This window comes from Sciurus carolinensis, chromosome 5, assembly GCF_902686445.1.
Source record: "Sciurus carolinensis chromosome 5, mSciCar1.2, whole genome shotgun sequence".
In the NCBI taxonomy this organism is placed as follows: domain Eukaryota; kingdom Metazoa; phylum Chordata; class Mammalia; order Rodentia; family Sciuridae; genus Sciurus; species Sciurus carolinensis.
Window position 1 is genome coordinate 164,077,479 of NC_062217.1, and position 6,962 is coordinate 164,084,440.

Sequence of the window (6,962 nt, forward strand, 5' to 3'; positions counted from 1 at the left end):
TAGGGAACAGATAGAAGGCTGCATTTTCCCTTCCAACATTTGGGGGGTACATTTGTACAATAAGAGGAATGATTTTTAAAAAATCGGTCTAGACTGAAATGAATGAAAATTATGCTCGTTAAGTGTAATGTCTGGAGTTGAGCAGGGGTGTCGGTCCTGCCTACCCCCGGGCCACCGTAGTCAAACAAAGCTGCTAATTCGAACATTCTAAGTTTCAAATTGAGAAATACTGCTCTAATATGGCAACAATGGGTCTGTTGTCCTTTCAAGCGCTCTGCCATTACAGACTCCTTGCGGCTCATTTTATGCAAAACAAATGGCAGGTAATCGTGATTTAATTCTTTTCAAGTAAATTACAGTGAGTGCGTGACACAAAGCGCTGGCGACCCTCCCTTCTCTGTCAATAGTTGAATTAATGGTGGCAGGAGCGAAAACAGCAGTCAGCCCTCCCCAGCTCCCACCCCTGCAGCGGGGGACCTGCCAATCTGGCCGCGCCCCCAGCAGGCTGGAGCGCTCGGGTCGCCAACGTTCGGATGGAACGTTCTGGTGTCACCGCGCGGCGGCCGCAGAGCCCAGGGCTCGCCGGAGCCGGAGTCCCGGCAGGGGTGAGCGTCCGCGCGCTACGGCCGGGGCGCTCGAGGCGTGGGCACGCGGGAACCCGGGGCTGGTGGCGCTGGCAATGCGGGTTGACAGCGCACAGGGTTCCCGGGCAGGTCGTGGATCGGGGCACTTTGGTGATCTTCTAACCGTGCCAGGTTCCCTCGGCGAGAGACACCCTGGATGCTTCCGGAGGCGGCGGCGCGGCGAGAGCGTGGGCCGGTCCCCCGCCAGCGCGGGCGCAGGGGGCGCGGTGGCTGTGCGCTGCTGGTCCCTGGCGCACCCCGGCTTCAAGGGCCGAGACCCGAGCCAGTCCGCGCTCACAGTGCCGGTTTTTGCCAAGAAACCCGCTTGGGGCGAGTGACGGGGTTTGGGGGCAAGGGATCAGCCAGGAAAGCAGGGGTCGCCTGTGGCTGAGAGGCGCCTGTCTAGGGCCCCGGCCCCAGATTCCCCGGGGGGTAAGCTTGAAGCTCTGGAAGGGACTTGGAGATGAGGCTCAGTTCCAGACACTATAGATGCGCAGTAACAATTGAACCGACCGCCAAAGTCCTGCGCGGCGATGTACACTTTCCACTACGTGGGCACAGAACTCCAACTCCTTCCCGAGGCCCGCGATCCCGGCTGTGGTCTGGCCATCTGCTCCATTAGGCTCTGGATCTGGATTGCCTGGCGACGGAATGCTGCCTGAACTGTCCTGAATGGGGGAGCTTGAGCAAAATACTTAATCTCTTTGTCCTCAGTTTCCACAGCGGCAAAAGGGGTCAATAATGGAGCCCTACACTCAGGGCCCTGGACGAGCTTCCGTAGCGCTTAGAATGGTGCTTGGCACAAAGAAAAGTGCCTAATGCGTGCTGGGGGGTTCACTCCACCTGGGCCATGTCCACGTTTTCCATTTTCCTGCCTCTGAGTACATGCCTGCCTCTGCCCTTGCAGGCAGAGATCTTGCCTTCCTTCTGTCCCGCTGCCACTTCAGGCCTCCACTCAACTGTCACCCCGGGGCCGTCATACTCCTCAGTAACTCAAAGCGCTGTGTTCTTCCTCGTATTGATTCTGATCCGGATGGTTTCCACCTTATGCTCAGCCAGTCTGTCTTCGAAGTTCCACAGGAATGGGGACCTGCGTTCCTTCTCTGCAGGCCCTCAGCACTGTGCTCAGTACCGGGAACGCAGTAGTTGCTCAGTAAAGCCCAAGGAATGAATGAGTAGAGTCACTTCCTCTCTGATACCAGAGAGGTCGAACTCCTCATCTCTTAAGTGCCAAAGTCTGTTGTTCAAGGATATAAGCAAATTAATCCACGTGGAAATTTTATTTTCAAAATTAGAAAATCATTTTCTAAAGAGAGCTAGGTTCTCTGGAAGAACTACAGGCTGTTCTCAATGATGTCGACTTTCTTCCTTACCTGGGGCTGACATGGGTTGCAGCCAGTTTCTAAGAACTCTGCCCATCCTCCCTGAGCTCGGTGGTGAGGCCTGACAGGCGGCTAAGGGACCTGCTAGATCTCCTTCCTAGTTTTGTCCCACCCCACCCCCAGGTTGAGGACTTGCTGGCTTTGGGCCAGTTTGGTCCTAGGAACCCTGTAGGCCTCCCTGCCCTGAGCAAGCCCTGCCCGCTTTCCTGCTGTGGGTCCTCCCGAGCCCTTCCTGCTCCAGGGACCACATCCTGGGGTAGGGCCTTTGTCTGAGTCACCTGGCCAGAGCTCCTCAGCCCCTCTCACTGCTCTTCACTGTCAGTCACAGATTCACACTTGCTCTTTCTTCTTTGGAGCTCTGGTTCCTGCTAGGCTACCAGACCCCAGATCCCTGTCCCCCAGTCTGCCAGGGCCAAGCAGCTGGGTGGGGCTGCCTCACAGCTCAGTTCAAGGTGAGGAGATGAGTCAACCGGCTCGAGTCCTTGTGTCTCAATGTGCTGTCTGGAGCCAGGGACAGAGTATTTCTGGAAGGCCTGGCCGGGCTCCTCATCTCATGCTATTATTTACTCAGTGAGATCATTATCAACAATGATCAGGGGCATGATGACCATCCTCAGTGGCCCCTCCTCTCTGGCTATCCAGAGATCAGGAAATATAAATACCCGACTCATTTATGTATCCCAGAACAGTTGCTGAGCATCAATCAGGGGCAGCGATGGTGCCGAGGACACGGACACAATAATAGCCGACACTTGTCTGGCACTTTCCAGGTGCCAGAAACTGCAGGAAGTGCTTGGCGTGTGTTCTCTTACCCAATCTAACGCACATCTGTCCAAATGGTCCTTCCATTGTCGAGAGGAAACTGAGGCGCAGAACAGAAATAGAACTCACCAGGGCTACTCAGCCAGGAAGTGGTGGGATCTGGGCTTGGAACCAGAGCTGTGCTGCTGACCACCATGCTGCCCTGTCCCCATCAGTTTTCATAAGGACTGAGCCACGGACTTGGCACTGCGCAGGCACAGAACGGCAAGGCAAAGGGAGAAGGGAGGCAGCCGGTGGAGTTCCCTGCAGAGGAGATCCACAGAGACCCCAGTGGCTCCAGCCGCACCCAGGCCCTGTTCTGACTGCTTGACACATAATGTCAGCCCCTGAAATCTTCACAGTGACCCTAGATGGTGGGGGTAGCCTGACCCCCATTGTGCAGAGGAGACACAGGGGTCCAGCAGCTCGCCTGTGGTCTCAGGACCAGTGAGTGGCCCTGCTGGGATTTGAAGCCAGCTCCTCCTCACTCCAGGATCCAGGCTCTTCCCCTCGTCCAGCATAAGGCCTCTGTCTGGCAAACGTCATGCCCATGTGCCAGTCTGCAGGTGGCTGAGGGGTCCCTGATCCCCGGGTTGCTCAGGTGTTCCTGCAGCGCCCTGTGCTTGTAGGAGCAGAGCCGGTGCCGCTAACTGAAACCCAGGGGAGCTTCTGCTCCCTTGTCTGTAAGATGTGGGGATGAGGTCAGCTCCGCCTGCCTCTTGGGGCAGCAGTGGGAACCAAGGCCAGGTCTGGGGAGGGCTCTGTGAAGCATGAGTGCTGGCCTAGGGACGCCAAGCTCCATGACCATGTCTGTGCTGGGCACCCTGGGAGGGGCTGACCCACCCCAAGGCTCATGCCTCTGCTTCAGGATGCATGACCCACGATAAATGGAGAGGTCATTATTTTAATTGCAAAATGACTATAAACGAAGAGTCTCATTTGATGATGCAGATGGATAGAGAATTACACCTTTTACTTTTTAAAGTGAATTAGCTAATTAATTAGTCTTTTTCTAAGACTAATTTCTAGACGGTATTCGAGGGCACTTAGGCCAGCCCTCAGAGGTGGCTCCATGCCAGGCTGGTCCTGGGTGCTCGCTGCTGAACTGACCGACGCTACTCCCATTTCACAGGCGAGGACACCGAGAGGTGACAGACAGGGCCCGTGGGTGGAGGAGCTGGCCAGGGGCCTCGCCCGGCTGCGTGTGCTGCAGCTTGCTGGGGCCCTGCGCATCCGGTGCCCTCCTCTTGGGGTCAGCTTGTCTGGCTTTCACCTGTCTTTGTTCCCAGCGGCTCCGGCCCGGCACTGGCACTTCCTCACCCGTCCTTGTCCTGGGAGTCCAGCGCCCGCACAGTGCCTCTGCTGGGTGCCTGGGCCCCAGCGCCACAGCCTTTCACCCACCTGCCAGCTCGCTGCTTCTCTCTGGAGGGTTTTGGTGGACACCTTGACCTTGTGCAGGTGTGAGGCAAGGGCCATGCTGCTCCATCCCCAGAGCTCCTGTGCGTCTGGCCCTCACCCACCTGAACAAAGGCCAGGGCGACCCGCATCACCCACAGCAGGACCTGACTCCCCTCTACCTTCGCCCCAGACCTGTTTCTGGCTCCAGTTGCTGGATTTGATCTGGCTTAAATGAGGTGGTCAGAGATGGCCAAGGTACTGCCACCGAAGCCATGGCAGATGGAACCGGGCCATGAAGGACATGCCAGTCATGAGATTCCAGTGACCACCTGAATGGGCTGGTCTGTGGGCTCTGCGTGCTGTTCCCAGGTTGCAAGTGGCATGGTGAGTGACTTTGCTGCAACATGCTGTTGGGAGAATCCTGCCCTAAAACCAGGAGCTCCAAGGGAGGGGACAGGTGGGCTGCATGGTGGGGGAGGGCAGGGAAGGGAGGTGCTTTCTCCACTTGCCTTGAATGTGCGGGGTGACCAAGGAAAACCACATGCTGTGGGAACGGTGTGGTCCCTGAGGATGGAGGCCCTGTTCCCCCATGATAGCTGTGGGGCCTTGGGCCAGTGACATACCTTCTCTGTGCCTCAGTTTCCTCCTCCACAAAAGTGAGATGGCACATAGTTGGTGTCTCTAGGGTTTGGGAAGGAGCTGATTTCGTAACATATGGAAAAGCATTCTGAATGGTGTTTGCCACAGAAGAAACCGTTAAAAAGGTTAGCAGACCCCAAAATATGAGCTCAAAATGATCTTCTCCATTCACTTTCCTTCCACTCAAAATACAGAATACACCAAAGCCATCAAGGGGAGAGCCTGGAACCTACCTGGGAACCAGAGGCCAGCCTGCTGTGTGTTCCTGGTCCCACCACTCACTACCGTGTGGTCCCGCCACATGACAGTCTCCTGCGCTTCCGTCTCCTTTTCTACAAAATGGGTATAAAATAAAAAAATCTATTACTAATAATGAGGACTAAATGAATAATATACATCAAGCAAATGACTTATTATTAATTTTTACACCTTTCCCTTTAAAAAAGTGTCCTTGCCCTTTTTTATTAATTAATTAATTAATTAATTTTTAAACACTATATTCTCCAGTTTTCCTTTCCTTCTAGATGCACAGGAAGCTTATATTTCCCAGTCTCCTTTGGGGGGCAAGTTCCCATGTGACTAAGTTCTGGCCAATGGAATGTTGCAGGAATAATGTGTGACTTTCAGGCCTGGGACCTAGAATTTCTTATAAGATTCTTGTGCTTGTTTCTCCTCATCTGCCAACTTCCTGTCAATACTCAGGTGACCTTGAGAGTCACGTGTTGAAGATGATGGAGTCCCTGTTACAGAATCCAGCTCTTCCTACTCCCTGCAGGACTACTTGGACTGAATCACATCATATTCAACCACTGAGACATGTGGGATGCTTGTTACTGCAGCTAGCAGGGAGCCTATCCTGACTATCCTGGATTCTCCAGATCTCTAGGCAGTGTATACACCTACATGTGTTCATTCAAGAACTTGTGTATGTTTTAGATTCTGCCCGGTCCCCAGTCTTCTTAACCTCATTATGTGACCTAGTCAGGACTTACTGCCTTAAAGAACAAGCCCTGGCCGCTGTCAATGGTTGTTCTGACAGTTCCTCAGAGCAACTTCTTGGCTTCCAGGACCCCTGCAGTGGAGAGGTCCCAAGACAGCCTTACCTCGGGCGTTTTGGAAGTGGCCTTGCATCTCCGGACAGAGGTCTCCTAAGAGGCGTTGAGAATCATGTGGACGCTCTTCTCCACTCTGAGTTTGCCAAAGTGCTTGCTCCTGTCCTTGGCACATGTGACAGATCTGGCACAACAGATCCTCCCAGCGGGGCTCCCCAGCCCTGCCCTCCTTCTCCTGTCTTGGGGGAGGTCGCTCTCTCCTTGCTGCCTCCCCGTGAAACTGAATGCTTCCTGGAGGCGGGGGCTCTGCTGGCCACACTCTTCCCCCTGCTGCAGGGTGGGGTGCATGGCAGACATCGCCTGTGGCACTGAGTTGATCTCAGAGGTCGGGGACCATCCTTGTGATGTTCCGGAAAAAGAAAAACTCCTCAGCTTCAGGGCAGTTTGTACTAAATAAAAGGAATACTTTAACATAGGGAATACCTGTTTTGTTCCAGAGCCTTCTGTGATTTCATGGGCTCCTCCCCACCACCGTAATTCTGTGAGGTCCCCAATGAACAGTGGAGGTACTGGGGCCCCTCCGCTGGGGAGGTGGATTGGAGCCTCCAGCTTGGGGTGGTGCAGTGGCCAGAATGCCCAGTGTCCTGAGGCCCTAATGTGCGCCAGTGGGGGGCATACCAAGTGCTTTAGGTAAATTATTCCAGGGACGTTTGACGATTTCCTTATAAAGCAGGGCTACTATTGTCACCAAGTCCAGGTGGGGGAACCGAGTCTCTGAGAGGGTAACTCCTTTCCCCGAGGTTTCGCAGTTTTAAGAGGTGAAGGCCGGATGCCGACCCAAGTGTCTTTTCTGGTAGAGCATGTCCTTGCGGGGCCACCTCCTGCCACTTCATCTAGAACAGTGGAGACCAGGTCTCTGTTCTTCCAGGTGTGGTAAATTTTGGGCGGGGGGAGTTCCCCTGTGATCAAGTGGAATCTGCATGTTTGAATCAACACCTACTATGTGCAAGCTCTGGTCACACCAGGGACGCCCAGACTGTCCCTAGGCATGGTGTCCTGGTAGAGAA

The 6,962-nt window shown here is 54.5% G+C and overlaps 1 long non-coding RNA gene across 1 annotated transcript; it reads left to right on the forward strand.

The window, feature by feature from the left end:
* Positions 1-293: 293 nt before the first annotated feature.
* Positions 294-5,696, forward strand: LOC124984408 (uncharacterized). Its single transcript, XR_007108666.1, has 3 exons — positions 294-4,588; positions 5,038-5,186; positions 5,546-5,696. It is a non-coding gene; the product is annotated as an uncharacterized LOC124984408 (long non-coding RNA).
* The last annotated feature ends 1,266 nt before the right edge of the window (positions 5,697-6,962 follow it).